General features: G+C 50.5%; 1 protein-coding gene across 2 annotated transcripts in view; it reads right to left on the bottom strand.

The window, feature by feature from the left end:
* Positions 1-15,198, bottom strand: part of ABHD2 (abhydrolase domain containing 2, acylglycerol lipase) — a 77,582-nt gene extending 62,384 nt beyond the window's left edge. The window contains exons 1-2 of one of the 2 annotated variants that reach the window (XM_075897068.1): positions 14,548-15,198; positions 2,780-2,927 (exon numbers count right to left, since the gene is read on the bottom strand). The gene's annotated coding sequence lies outside the window, so the exon portion shown is untranslated. The remainder of the gene's footprint in view (positions 1-2,779; positions 2,928-14,547) is intronic. The other variant, XM_075897067.1, reaches the window with a different exon arrangement.
* Positions 15,199-15,879: the final 681 nt, after the last annotated feature.

Here is a 15,879-nt window from a genome sequence, read left to right as displayed (position 1 = left end):
CAGTCACTTACACTTCACTATGAGCTCTTCCAATCCCCTATAGACATACTAACACTAATTTGGAATCCAACTTCTGAAGATAATTGCAGCTCTGCATTCTCCCCTTCATGACTCCACTCAGCATCTCTGCATGTATTTTAGAGAACATTCTATTAGCCAGGCTCTCCACTGCTTCAATCAATAATATTTGTCTTTACAGGAAAGTTCCTAAGATTGTATGCTTCCTATCTTCTCAAAGGAAATTCAGCATGCTTTTGACCAATTATTAACAAGTTAGCATATTAGAAGCCATATGTCGTAACTAGCCATTATGTTCACATCCACAATCAACACAAATAAGAATTTTTGTTCTGCCTTTTCCTCAGAAAATATTCAGCAAAGAGGGTATATGCCAAAAGCTGAAAGGCCACCCAAAGGAATTTTTGATCATTTGGAAGGAAGTCCTAAGAAGCATGATTTGACAGAGACCATGAACTTAGGGCTGTGGTGTCCAACATGCTAGCCACTAGTCACATGTGGCTATTTGGCCAGTTGAGTGTGGCTAGTTGGCTTGAACAATGTGGCTATTTGGATGACAGAGTGTGACTAGTTAACTACAGCAGTAGCCAGTGACTACTGCTTCAGAACTGGTTGGAAATCATGGACTTCAGGTCTCCTTATTTAGCACCTGTGAAGGTAATCTAATCCCCTTTGAGACAACATTACTCCAAGCACATTAGCTGCTGTTAATGTGCATTAGCAGAGCCCCCCAGACAGACAGTGGCAGGCTAGATTCATTCCCAGCTTGTAGTGAAAAGGTTGTGCAGACAAGCCCTATTAGGGCAAACTGAACAAATGAAAGGTATAGCATACAATTCAGTGCTGAAAGACCACTCACAGTTTTGTGCCAAAATTAGAGCTCAAAGGAAGAGCATATTAAAAGACAGATTCCCCCCCCAGCACCATCTCCGAGGTGCTGCCTGTCCCCACCACAACCCACCCCCGCACTGCTACCTCTATCAGGCTTTTACTATATTTAAAATTCAGAGCCACAACAGTGGTAGCTACTGAACCTGGCGTAAGCCGGGCTTGCTCAGTCCTGGCTCGCACCAGGTCTGGGACCTACCCCCGCTGCGCCTCCACAGTTTAAATGTAGTAGGAGCCGGGCTGTCTGCACTCCCAGCTCTTACTACATTTAAACTGCAGAGCCACACTGGGTGTAGCTTTTGGACCCGGCACGAGCTGGGACTGAATAAGCCTTCCCCTATCGACCACACAATTAGTACCCACCACTTAACATCCTTATTCCAAATCTGAAGTTTTCTTAACCCATTTGAGAGAATCTCTATAATATTCACTGCTGCTCCAATTAACTTTTCACAAAGCAGCCTAGCAAAGGCCTGCTTGTCAAAAAGAAATATGGCAATTTCAGTACATATAACCACAGGGTGTACAAGTCAGAAGTACACTCATACAAAACCATTGGGGCTCTGTTATTGCCTTGATAAAGAGTGTCAGCTGGATTCATTTCATCTCAAAGCAAAGAAACCCAAGAACATTCCAAGCCTTCCCTGTTTGCTCCCACTACTCAAAATGCAAACATGTTTATGAAATAACAGGGAATGAGGCAGACCAAGCTAAATCATATGGAAACTATGGATGTAATAGTGTAGTCGATTAACCAATAAGCAAAGGCTTATAGATTAATGCTAGACCACATACTTCCCCCCCCCTTCCCTTGCCAATACATTTTTAAGCAATCTGGCCAGCAGCCTGGCTCAGTCCTGGTTCACACTGGATCTGGGACCTACTCCCACTGTAGCTCTGCATTTAAAGTGTATTAGAACCCAGGTGACCAAGTAGCATGGCTCAGTTCCTTCTCAGGCCGGGTCCAGGAGCTCAGCCCCCCACCTTCTCCGGACAGGGGCTGCTGCCACCCCACGCTGCTGCCTCTGTATCAGAGGCAGCCGCATGAGACGACAGCCAGCTGGTCTGTGAGGGGAGATGGTTTTTAAACCGTCTCCCCTTGCAGACCAGCTCCCAACTGGCACCCTGCACTGCTGCTTCTCTAACAGAGGCAGCAGCGCAGAGTGGCAGGGGGCTCCTTGGGAGTGGGGCCAGACCGCACTGGTTGCCAGCCCTACCCCCGGGGACTATAGAATAGTCAACTAACCAATAAGAATTCATGAGATTAATCGACTATTCAATTAACCGACATTTAACACCCCTAATGGAAACTGCATTCAGAAATATATTCAGTATTACTCACAAGTAACATTGATCAAGGCTAGGTATAGAATCATTGTAATGCATTTTGCCACAGTAAGGTACATCAGCCTGGTCAGATCTCAGAATATGGAGAATATCTTGTCTAAAACAATGATTAGGCTGGGAAACAAAATCTCTTGGGTACAACTGATGTGCCATAGTGCAGACATAGCTGAAGTCCTTTATGCATGTATCTGAAAAGACGAGTCTGTCACTCTGCTTCAAGATAATAGTAGGTTGATTCATCAGATTAAAGCAGAACCAAGGCCCTGCCCCCATTTAATTGGCAACACTGTAAACAGAGAATCCTTTGTGTGCTGGAACCCCAAGAACTAACCTCCACATATTTGTCCTTATTCTGTAGGGTAACTGCAACATGAATATTTCATGAATTATGGTAAAGAACTTGTTTAAACAGGAAACAAAACTAAAAAACCCAGGCAAACTTGTAGGTCTCAACAATTTATGTGGAAGAAAAATGACCAACCCCCTCCTTCAGCAAGTGTGCAATACTGTGTAGCAAGTTATTTACCTAACATACTAACACTGCAGTGAAGTTACATGATGCACAACGGAAATACACAAATCTCAGAACATTTACAACAGCGCTTCCTTACTGCACAGTCTCGTCAATGCTTCAGGAAAGCCCTGGGCAGGATGTTGCTGGCGCCAAGTCATAGCTAAATGAAACAACAGAAAGTTGTAATCTGATATTTTAGGCCTATTAAAACAGGACCTATTTAACTACCTATCTATGAGACCTGTCAGGTTCCCTCACAGTATTAAAAAAAAAAAATCACAGCCATACTGTCCAAGCTTTATGTATAAATTACTGAGCCCTCCTGGTAGAGAGTCCAAGGATTCTTCTCTCTACACAGTCAAAGTTCCCACATCAGAACTGTTTTCAGCCAAGAAGACTGGGAACAGGACACATCAGAAGTCAGCTGCAGGAGTTGCTACTGAGCAAGAAATATACATTGTCCCATTCCGGGCTGAGCACTCACCACAATTATCTCTGTAAAGTAAAGAAGAGACAAAGTCCAATGAATAGGTCAGCCTCAAATATTATAAAATACAGCAGAGTAAAAGTTACAAGTACTGCTATATTGCAACCCCGGAGGGAAGGGGCCTTCAGGACAGGAGGTTGAAGGAAACTGTGATAGGACAGTACCTATAAGAAACATAAGTGTAGGACGGAACGTGGGAGGCTCAAGGCAGGGAGTTGGGGAATGTCAAGTTGGGGGCGGCTCAAGGCAGAGGGTGGAGATGTTGGGAGGCAAAGTCAGGATTGGGGTGTGGGAGGCAGCAGCATGGGGGGCTGGCTCCATCAAAACTAGTTCCCGCCTCTCTCCCTTTCCTCCCTGCTGCCTCTGATACAGAGGCAACAGCACAGAGGGGCAGGTAGCTCTGCGGTAGCTGGGACATGTGGGAAGCCGGCTTTTAGCTGGCTCTCCATGAATACAGGCTCCTGCCTACCCTCTCCCCGCACCGGTGCTTCTGTCGGGGGCAGCAACCGCAAAGGGTGGTGGGAAAAGGATGCTCCATAGGAGCTAGCACATGGGAGAAGCTGTCTTAAAAGTCAGCTCCTGCTTCCCTTCCCCTTCTCTGTGCTGCTGCCTCTGATACAGAGGCAGTGGGGGAGGGGCCTGCATGTAACCATGAGGATTAACAGATGAGCTTAGGCTCATCGGTTAACCATGTACACAGATACACATTCACATCCCTACATTTTAGATTTACAGCAGCTGGTGAGGCTTATTTTAACATTTATGTAATGTTTTACAACACAAATACAGGCAGTCCCCGGGTTACGTACAAGATAGGGACTGTAGGTTTGTTCTTAAGTTGAATCTGTATGTAAGTCGGAACTGGCGTCCAGATTCAGACACTGCTGAAACTGACCGCCAGTTCTGACTTACATACAGAATCAACTTAAGAACCCCAGGCGTCCCCAAGTCAGCTGCTGCTGAAACTGATCAGCAGCTGATTCCAGGAAGCCCGGGGCAGAGCAACTCTGCCTGGGGCTTCCTGTAGTCAGCGCTGGTCAGTTTCAGCAGAAGCTGACTTGGGGACGCCTGGGGCAGAGCAGCTGGGGTGCTACTGGACCAACCCAGCAGCACCCCATCTGCTCTGCCCCAGGCGTCCTGATTCAGCCGCTGCTGAAACTGACCAGCAGCGGCTGAATCAGGACCTGGGGCAGAGCAGCTGGGGTGCTGCCGGGTTGGTCCAGTAGTGCCCACGGGCGCTGCAGGACCAATCGGCAGTGCCCCAGCTGCTCTGCCCCAGAGTCCAAAACAAAAGCCTGGTCTGCTGGGGGGGGGGAGCACACTAGCTGCGCCCCCCCCCCCAGCAGATCAGGGACACGGGGAGCAGAGCCGCAGCGGCAGCGGGGTGCCGCGCCTCTGAGGCTTTGCTCTGGCAAAGCCTCAGAGGCGCGGGACCCCGCCGCGGCTGCGGCTTCAGTCTGGGTGCCTGTGGTCTGCTGGGGACGGTCCCCAGCAGACCACAGGCTCCCGGACTGAAGCCGCAGCCGCGGGGGGGTCCCGCGCCTCTGAGGCTTTGCCGGAGCAAAGCCTCAGAGGCGCGGGGAACCGCTGCTGCTGCCCCTTGAGACCCGGTGCCTGTGGTCTGCTGGGGACGGTCCCCAGCAGACCACAGGCACCGGGTCTCAAGGGGCAGCAGCAGCGGTTCCCGCGCTTCTGAGGCTTTGCTCTGGCAAAGCCTCAGAAGCGCGGGAACCCGCCCGGTGCCCCTGGTCTGCTGGAGATGGTCTCCAGCAGACCAGGGGCACCGGAGCAGCTTACGAACGGGGCTTTCTCGCCCCGACTTCTGGGGCGAGAAAGCTCCGTTCGTAAGTGCGGATCCGACGTAAGTCGGATCCGCGTAAGTCGGGGACTGCCTGTACACATTATACATTGAATGATCTTTAGAACAGACCCAAAACCACAATTGAAAAGAATTCGGAAACACTAACAGAACTTCAGGAAACCTTAACATTCCATACAAAATATTGCTACTAAAGCAGGTGAAACCACTGGACCAGACACGTACAGCAAAATTTGGCTAAAAGCTAATTTGTGCCCAGTCTGAAATCTTGTATGTCAAGATTTATACTGGGTAAATATTACTGGTCACTGAACATGTTTGTTATAAAATACTAATGCCACCACTAAAATTAATCTGAAATCTTTTGTAAACACAAAAGAGGAACAGAAAGGCCAAATGAGTCATTACTGCAATTAGCAAACTGTTTACTTACAATTGTTAAACACAAAGCAGCTCAGATAGCCAACGGATGCTACAAATCCCTGTCCAGTGAGCAACCAATTTTGTGCTTACTAATTTCTAACTGCTTTGTTCATAGCTCTCTCTATAGCACCTGAGTGCCAGACACCCAAACCAATATTCTAAAACTTGGGATGACCTTGACTTGTACCTGTCAAGCAAATCCACAGTGTTAGTCTGGTTATTCTGTCATCACTTCATTCCCCTCGACTATTACTTCCACCCACAGCAGCATTGGTATTAATTTAGATGGCATGCCCTTCAGGATAGGGAAGCATTTCTGAAGGTGTGTCTATACATTTACCACAAGTGCTACTCCCATTTACGATGCTTTATAGCAGTGCTAATCTGACAGCAAAGAGTTGGATTAGCTCACTAACCAGGAAACACAAATCTCACCTGAAGAGAAAAGGTTATAAAAAGTTTACTCGAAAGCTCTCTGCTGAAGAAGCTGTTTTTCATAGCCATGGATGGTGATAAAGGGGATATATAGCCACAGTCTTTCCTGTAAGAAGCTACTTCATCTCCAGGAAAAACAGGAAGAGCTTATCCCTCTCCAGAACCAGTAAAGCCTAGGACAGCTGCCATTGAGACTCAGTCTATAATACCAACTTATGTCGGTGTGACATCACTCAGGGGTGTGAAAAATCCAAGCAACAGTTACACTGACCTCTCCAGAGTGCAGACAACACTATGCTGACAGGAGGGCTTCTCCTGCTGACATAGGTGGCCATCATTCAGAGAGGTGGAGTACCTACACTGACTGGAGAAGCTTTCCCATTGGCATAGGCAGGCTCTTCACTAAAAGGGTGCAGCTGCCACGTTGTAAATACAGACAAGCCCTCAAGTATGCATAGTTCAAAAAGGCTGCAAATATGTCCTATAAGATATACATGACAGAAGATTATTAAATAAAACACAGATTAAAACCTATTGTATCCAGACCTCTAGAGATGCAGCTTTCTCTCCTGTCCCCTCACTAACAAAGCCTTCAAGAGGATGAAGCAAAATGAATGCTTTGCTAGAGCCCTGCACAGATACAAAATGTGTATCTGCATCCAATCCACTATCCTCAAACATGGTCCACAGACAAAGCAGATGTGCACAGATTTACAGGGCTCTATACACCTCCACTGGAACAGGAGAAAACACCAGAGTCTGCACAAGCTTCCTTTGAAGTGACTACCAAATCAGCATACAAGAACTGAGTTAAGGTTTGCAGTGGTCAGAGGAAACTAAAGGAATGCGGACCAAAAAAGGTAGAATGAGGATATAGTCAAAGTCCAGTTGTTAGAAATACAAAAGGGGGAACCAAACATGAAAGGAAGTAAATTTAATAATATGAAGAAGGGCACTGTGAGAATTCTAAAATGGCTGAGCTATTTTTAAAGCCCATCTCACTGAAATTGAGAGTTATGAGAAATAGACAGTAATATTAATGTAGCTCAGTAAAACAGCTATTGATAAAAAGTAATAAAGTGAAAAGCTGAACACTTTGTACCAGTTGATTCAATTAATAAGTCACAGGCATTTCTAGCTTAACTGTGGAGAGCAAGCTCACATGTGCACATGCATACAAGCATGGTAGCCATCTTAGAAAAAAAGAGAAGCAGCAGTGCTGGTACTTACCATGACAATAGGAAAACTATATCATCAATCAGAACCAATACAAGTAGTTATTGAGGGGCTAATAAAATGGGGATATGTATTTATGGGCTTATAAAGAACTAGTCATTGCAGACAAGGCGGAAGGTTGGTTTTTTTCAAGTTACATCAGTTGATGAAAGAAACGTAACAGCTGTAATTCATGAATTACAGTACAATATTTGATAATGTATAACATGAAATCTTACCTGAAAACTCTAACTGAACTGGATAGAGAACTGTCACTCAGATGGACAACTGAACAGACTGCAAGTGACAGTCAAGGGACACCTAGAGTTTGTTACAAAATACAAGAAATATGGCATTGTTGTTGTAGCTGTGTTGGTCCAGTCTATTAGAGAGACAAGATGGGTGAGGTAATACCTTGTATTAGACCTGCCAAAAAATTGTGACTGTGAAATCCTTAAAAACATCACATTCATCACAACCTCTCCACTGCTGAGAAGACAGCTAGACAGTCCATGAACCATAAGATAGTAATCAAACCTGCAGACAAAAGGGGTGCAGGCCATCATAGTCCTCAGCCAGGAGACTATGTGAATGAGGCCTACCACCAACTCTGACAGCACCTACAATAAAGAACTTGATGACCCCACACACTACAATTTACCCAGGAAAATAAGAATATCAAACTCCAAGATCAATTCTGCAAACTCTCACCCCGCAAACTCACCCCAAGGACCTTTGGCATACTTCCCAAGATCCAAAGAAAGGCAATCCTGGCAGATGTGGCACATCTGGCTATGACACTCTACCAGGTTTCATAAAAACCATCCTCAAACCTCTCACCATACAAAGGGCCAGCTTCCTTCAGAACCCAACCTACTTCCTCCACAAACTCTGCAATATTAACAACCTTCCTCAGAACATCATCCTTGCAGCCATGGATGTCACCTACCTATTCACCAACATTCTTCCCAATGGTGGCATAGCTGGCTGGCACAGATAAGACAATGGACAACCCTCAGACATCCACCCCAAACACTCTGATAACTCCTCCATTTAATCCTCACCCATAACAATTTTACATTTTACCACAAATACCATGGGAACTGCCATGGATCCTAGGATGGCTCCCCAATATGACACAAACTTCACCTTGAGAGAATTTCTGGACAAAAGCACCACAAAAATAATTATCTAAGACAACGATATTTTCATCCTCTGGACGGATGACTTAAAATCCATCACAACTTTAACAACTACTGCTGGTCCATTAAATTCTCTCTGGAATGCTCTTACACTAACATAAACTTCCTGGACACAACAACCAGCTTCAACAATGGAACCCTACAGACAACCATATATATAGGAAATCCACGGATAACCACTCCTACTTTCACAGGTCCAGTAACCACTCCCAAACAAAACAAGAAATATGTTATCTTCAGCCAGACACTCAGATACCAGGGAATATTCTCTAGCAAGAAAGTCTGGGATATATATCACAACACATTCAAAACAGCCTCCAGCAAACAAGGGCACTCCACCAGAGAAGTACATCGCAGCATGAAATAAGCCACCCAAATCCTCCAAGCAAACCTGCTTCAATATAAAAATAAACCCTGCTCTGACAGCACAACCCTCACTGTCACCTATCACCACATATGTAGAATCAAACAACTGTAATCCATACTCTTCGGGGACCCCATCCTGAAAGAAACGGAAGGAAATCTTTCCTGAATCCTCTCTTCTTGTTGTCAAACAACCCCGCATCTTCTCCAAAATTGTCATCAAATAACCAGCTTCCTACAGACCAAAGCACAACACGAAGCCGCACCTACCCCCTGCCAAAACAGCAGATGCAAACCCTGCAGACATATTCTCTCTGCTACAATGATCTGCAACCCCCCAATGCGTCTTCAAGATCCAAGGATCCTACACATGCTTATCATGACTTGTGGTGTACTTCACGCAGTGCACAATCAAAAATATTACTTCATCCATCTTGCCTCAGAAATAGATCAGGTGCTAGGAGTTGGCAGGGAAAGGAGGCAGCAGAGAGGAAAGCATCCAGTAGATAGAATGCCAGACTGAAGTTAGACTTGACTTTTGGCTCTGGGTCTACCACCATCAGCTTGTGATCATTTCATCTTTGTGACTCGGTAATCTAGCTACAAAATGGAGATAGCGATACAAGCCCATTTTTGTAGCACACTTATAGATCCTTGTATGAGGTTTTAAAACAATGACAAGAATTTTTTTTGGAGGGGGAGGCTGAAAAAGTGCAGCAGGGGTTATATATATGTAAGGGTATTTCAGACACCAGGAAGCAAAACGTAGTAATACAAGAAAAACAAGAGATTAAATAGCTACAACCTACAGAGTAAGGAAAATAACCCAGAAGTTCTCTCCTTATGGGACAGTGATACCTGGAAGGCAGTAACAACTGAAGGAGACTTTAGGGTGATAGCGGATAGCAAACAAGAAATGATTTTGCACTATGATATGGGAGCAATAGAGGCTAATGCAATTTTGAACAGCACATACAAAGGCATCATATTACCAAACTGGGAAGCAACTATCCCTTTATATAGCACTGAAATAACTGCACCTGGTAGACAATGGCTGTAGGGATTGAATTACAAAGAATTAAACACATAGGCTATGTCTACATTGGCACCCATTTCCGGAAAAGGGATGCTAATGAGACACTTCGGAATTGCAAATGCAGCGGGGGATTTAAATATCCCCCGCGACATTTGCATGAACATGGCTGCCGCTTTTTTCCGGCTCGGGGCTTTGCCGGAGAAAAGCGCCAGTCTAGATGGATCTTACGGAAAATAAAGCCTTTTCCGGAAGATCCCTTATTCCTGATTTTAAGAGGAATAAGAGATCTTCCGGAAAAGGCTTTATTTTCCGAAAGATCCCATCTAGACTGGCGCTTTTCTCCGGCAAAGCCCCGAGCCGGAAAAAAGCGGCAGCCATGTTCATGGAAATGCCGTGGGGAATATTTAAATCCCCCGCGGCATTTGCAATTCCAAAGTGTCTCATTAGCATCCCTTTTCCGGAAATGGGTGCCAATGTAGACACAGCCATATAGTACAGCTAAATAGAGACAGGGGATGGGAAAAGGACAAGACATGAGTACAGGTTGCAAATATCCAGAGGTGTAAAGCCTCAGAAAGGGTGAGAATTTTTTGTCATGGGGGTGGGGGTGAAGCAGCATATTAAAGAGAAAAAGCAGATTAAGATTGCCAGAGAATATTCGGGTGATGATAATCCAGTTGAGCCATCGGCTCTTGTAAAGTGCAGATGAAAGCCTGTGATTCTGGGGTAATTTTGAACTGGGTGACAGATCACTAAGACGTGTGCAATAATTGTGTGCGCAATAAGGGCTCTTTGCTCTGCTGAGGAAGGGAAGACACCACCATCCACAGGTGAAGGAGAGTGCCAAACACATGAGAGAGAAAGAGAATGGTCCTTGATTCCCACCTAAGGGTCCCCTCAGATGGAGAGATAGGGAGCAAAGAAACAAAACCACCTGATCTCTGCCCAGCTACCCCCAACTAGATGGATGGAGAGAAGGGACATTTGATCCCTTCAACTAGATGAATGTGAGGCAGGTAGGGGCTGTTAATCCCTGCTTGGCTCTGCCCAATTAGACAGGTGTGGAACAGGGAAGGGAGCTCAGTCCTGTCCAGCTCTCCCCCATGGACGTGGGGTGGGGAGGGGAGGTGGGGGAAACACTCAATTATTGCCTGGCATGTCTTCCTAGGGAAGTAAAGCCCTGGTTAACCATTTAAAATTAAGTTTGACCTAATATTTAAATAGTTAACCAACTAAGCAGGATCCAGGCCGGAGTATCACCCAATCCATTGGGCTCCTGCCCCCAGCCCTTGCTAGCGGGGCACCCAGGCTCCCCATTGACACAGCCCCTGTCTGCAGGACACCTGGGCCTGCCACAGACAGGGGCTAAGGATGTTAAGGGCTAGTCGACTAGTCAACTATCCTATAAGCATCTGTGGACTAGCTGATTCCCTCCTCACATACACTTGCTGCCTCTATGAGATAGAGGCAGCAAAGGGGTGAAGGGGTACTTCAAAGCAGCAGCACAGCACAGCTGAACCAGAGATCAGCTGTGTGGCGGCTGCCCCTTTGAAATGCTGCCTCCATGTTTCAAAGGGCAGCTGTGGAGCCTGGGGTCAGCTGGGGACCCTGGACTCCACGCAGCATTTCCCCAGAACTTGGGGGCTGAAAAGCCACACACAAACCAGAGTCAGCTGGGAAGTCCCCAGCTCACCTTGGGTTCTGCTGAAGCTGTGGGAAGCCCGGGATCAGCTAGAGAGTCCCCAGCAGATCCCAGGCTCCATGCTGCATGGAACCCATTCTGGGAACTCTTGTACATTTCAAAGCAGACAGGACAGGTGCAGCCAGCAGGACTTCTGGCTGGCTGAGTTTCTTGTACCTTTCAAAGGAGGAATGCGGAAGTGCCTATCGACTAGTTGAGTAGTCGATGGAAATTCCATTGACTACTCAACTAGTTAATTAACTGCATTTTAACATTCCTACTTTGGACAAGAGTACCCCCTATCCATGCCAGGCAGAGAACTGCTCCAGCACCCACTGGCTTACTAGAACCAGTAAGCATTACCAGTTTAGGGTGATGCTCACCAGTTAACTGGATAACCAGTTAACCTTTCACATCCCTACTTTCTCCCTCCCATATGAATACAGAGTGGAGAGCGACACTTGATCCCTGTCCTTCCCTCCCCCCGTATGAATGCAGGGTGGGGAGGATATTCAATCCCTTCCTAGCTTCCCTCCACCCTTTTCCCCCACATATGAATGTAGAGTGGTGCAACACTTGATCCCCGGCCAGCTCACTGCTCCCCACTTGTGGTAGCACCCAGGAGATGTATCACCACCCAGGGCTTCTGCCAAAATATTAATTGCTAAATGGAGTGCTCTCTCATGTTCATTCCTTTCTTCTGCATCACCCTCCCTGCACCCACTCTCCTGCAGGTACCAGTCGCCTATGTTTCCCCCCCCCCCCCCCGCCATATGAATTCAGGTTTGGAGGAGGGACACTAGAACCCTGTCCAGCTCCTCCTCCATATGAATTCAGGGTCGAGGAGGGACCACTCAATCCCTGCCAAGTTCTTTACCCCCGTATGTATGTGGGGTGGGGGACACTAGATCCCTGCCTGCTTCTTCCCCACCCCCATATAAATGTGGAGGGGGGGGAGACAGGCCAACCCCCCCAACATATGAACGTAGAGTGGGGGAAGGGCCACGCGATGCCTGCCCGGTCCCCCCCATATGAATACAGAGTGGGGAGGGGGTGCACGCGATGCCTGCCCGGTCCCCCACATATGAATAGGAAGTGGGGAGGGGTGAACGCGATCCCTGCCCGGTCCCCCCCACATGAATGCGCAGTGGGGAGGGGGTGCACGCGATCCCTGCCGGTCCCCCCCCACATGAATGCGGAGTGGGGAGAGGGTGTACGCGATCCCTGCCCTGTCCCCCCCACATGAATGCGCAGTGGGGAGGGGGTGCACGCGATCCCTGCCGGTCCCCCCCCACATGAATGCGGAGTGGGGAGAGGGTGTACGCGATCCCTGCCCGGTCCCCCCCACATGAATGCGGAGTGGGGAGGGGGTGTACGGGATTCCTGCCCGGTCCCCCCACATGAATGCGCAGTGGGGAGGGGGTGCACGCGATCCCTGCCCGGTCCCCCCCATATGAATGCGCAGTGGGGAGGGGGTGCACGCGATCCCTGCCCGGTCCCCCCCATATGAATGCGCAGTGGGGAGGGGGTGCACGCGATCCCTGCCCTGTCCCCCCCACATGAATGCGCAGTGGGGAGGGGGTGCACGCGATCCCTGCCCGGTCCCCCCACATGAATGCGCAGTGGGGAGGGGGTGCACGCGATCCCTGCCGGTCCCCCCCCACATGAATGCGGAGTGGGGAGAGGGTGTACGCGATCCCTGCCCGGTCCCCCCCACATGAATGCGGAGTGGGGAGGGGGTGTACGGGATTCCTGCCCGGTCCCCCCACATGAATGCGCAGTGGGGAGGGGGTGCACGCGATCCCTGCCCGGTCCCCCCCATATGAATACAGAGTGGGGAGGGGTGCACGCGATCCCTGCCCGGTCCCCCCCACATGAATGCGCAGTGGGGAGGGGGTGCACGGGATCCCTGCCCTGTCCCCCCCACATGAATGCGCAGGGGGGAGGGGTGCACTGGATCCCTGCCCGGTCCCCCCCACATGAATACAGAGTGGGGAGGGGTGCACGCGATCCCTGCCCTGTCCCCCCCACATGAATGCGCAGTGGGGAGGGGTGCACGCGATCCCTGCCCGGTCCCCCCACATGAATGCGCAGGGGGGAGGGGTGCACGCGATTCCTGCCCGGTCCCCCCACATGAATGCGCAGGGGGGAGGGGTGCACGCGATCCCTGCCCTGTCCCCCCCACATGAATGCGCAGGGGGGAGGGGTGCACGCGATCCCTGCCCGGTCCCCCCACATGAATGCGCAGGGGGGAGGGGGTGCACGCGATCCCTGCCCGGTCCCCCCACATGAATGCGCAGGGGGGAGGGGGTGCACGGGATCCCTGCCCGGTCCCCCCACATGAATGCGCAGGGGGGAGGGGGTGCACGGGATCCCTGCCCGGTCCCCCCACATGAATGCGCAGGGGGGAGGGGTGCACGCGATCCCTGCCCGGTCCCCCCACATGAATGCGCAGGGGGGAGGGGTGCACGCGATCCCTGCCCGGTCCCCCCACATGAATGCGCAGGGGGGAGGGGTGCACCCGATCCCTGCCCGGTCCCCCCACATGAATGCGCAGGGGGGAGGGGTGCACGCGATCCCTGCCCGGTCCCCCCACATGAATGAGCAGGGGGGAGGGGTGCACGCGATCCCTGCCCGGTCCCCCCACATGAATGCGCAGGGGGGAGGGGTGCACGCGATCCCTGCCCGGTCCCCCCACATGAATGCGCAGGGGGGAGGGGTGCACGCGATCCCTGCCCGGTCCCCCCACATGAATGCGCAGGGGGGAGGGGTGCACGCGATCCCTGCCCGGTCCCCCCACATGAATGCGCAGGGGGGAGGGGTGCACCCGATCCCTGCCCGGTCCCCCCACATGAATGCGCAGGGGGGAGGGGTGCACGCGATCCCTGCCCGGTCCCCCCACATGAATGCGCAGGGGGGAGGGGTGCACCCGATCCCTGCCCGGTCCCCCCACATGAATGCGCAGGGGGGAGGGGTGCACGCGATCCCTGCCTGGCTCGCTTTCCCCTCACGAAATGGCGGGGGGAGACCAACCCATCGTTACTCCGCTCCCCTGCGGCGTGGAGCCGCCCTGCCCCCGGGGTGCTACGCGGTGGGGTCTCGGCTCCTGCCCGCCTCACCTGTAAGTCAAGTCCGGCCGCTGTTCTCGACGCTTCCGGCACCGGCTCCCATCGGTTTGCACCCGGGCCGGTCTCGCTACCAACTACCCCTTAGCAACCTCGCGTGCAATTCGATTGGGAGGTGCCCACGCCACTCTCCCCCAAAGCGGCCTGAGGTTGGTCAGGCTGCCGGCGTGGGGGTGGGCAAACGCACACCCAGTAGCTACTCAGCTATTGGCAGGTTGTGAGGCGATTGAGCAGGCTCCTTGGATTCCATTGGCTGTCAGTCACAATCAGTCAGAAGTGGGCGGTGAATGCCATTGACTTTATGACGGGGTGTGTGGCGAAAGGGAGGGGCTGGGGGAAGTGAGCTGTGCTATGCTGTATCCTGAGTCACCAACAGGGCCTGGCTCCTGAGAGCCCAGGGGCCCGGCGCCCTAGTGCTCTGCAGCGTGCCCAGGCTCCCAGCTAGGCGCCAGGCTCTTAGTCAGACCCTGGATCTGCGTGGGCACCAGAGCCAGTGTTTCCCAGATGGGGGAGGCTGCTGCTTGAACCTACACCCTCCTCCTCCTCCTCAGCAGCGCCTCTGATCCCACAGAGCTGGTCTCAGCCTCCCACTCTGGGCATGGTCTCACCCTGCCACTCAGGTTTGGTCTGATCACCCTTGGTGACAGCACAGCTACCCTGTCACATCTGAGTGGTGCTGCCATCCCCTGTGACAGGTCACAATGCCATCCAACAGCTTTGGCCCAGCCACCCTCTGTCATGATGGAAGGGCAGCTGGGCCAAACCCAAGTGGTTCTCAATCCCAATGCACCAAGAGGAGACATCCAGAACAGAGACTTGGGTGCTGCCCCACAAGACAGGAGGGCTGTGTCTAGACTGGCAAGTTTTTCCTTGCAGAAAAACTTGTCAGCTGTCTACACTGGCCGCTTGAATTTCCGCAAGAACACTGACTTCCTACTGTCTGAAATCAGTGCTTCTTGCGGAAATACTATGCTGCTCCCATTCGGGCAAAAGTCCCTTTTGCGCAAAGCTTTTGCGCAAAAGGGCCAGTGTAGACAGCTCAGATTTGTTTTGCGCAAAAAAGCCCCGATCGTGAAAATGGCAATCGGGGCTTTTTTGCGCAAAAGCGCGTCTAGATTGGCACAGATGCTTTTCCGCAAAAAGCGCTTTTGCGGAAAAGCATCCGTGCCAATCTAGACGCTCTTTTCTGCAAATGCTTTTAACTGAAAACTTTTCCGTTAAAAGCATTTGCGGAAAATCATGCCAGTCTAGATGTAGCCGAGCTGTATATGTGGGGTAGGTTTGCTCTCCAGGGCCAGATTACGGTTGTGGTATGTGAGGAAGAGG

The sequence above is a fragment of the Pelodiscus sinensis genome, chromosome 14, assembly GCF_049634645.1.
Source record: "Pelodiscus sinensis isolate JC-2024 chromosome 14, ASM4963464v1, whole genome shotgun sequence".
In the NCBI taxonomy this organism is placed as follows: Eukaryota; Metazoa; Chordata; order Testudines; family Trionychidae; genus Pelodiscus; species Pelodiscus sinensis.
The sequence above is the reverse complement of the archived record's forward strand: the minus strand, read 5'-3'. Positions and strand labels throughout refer to the sequence as shown.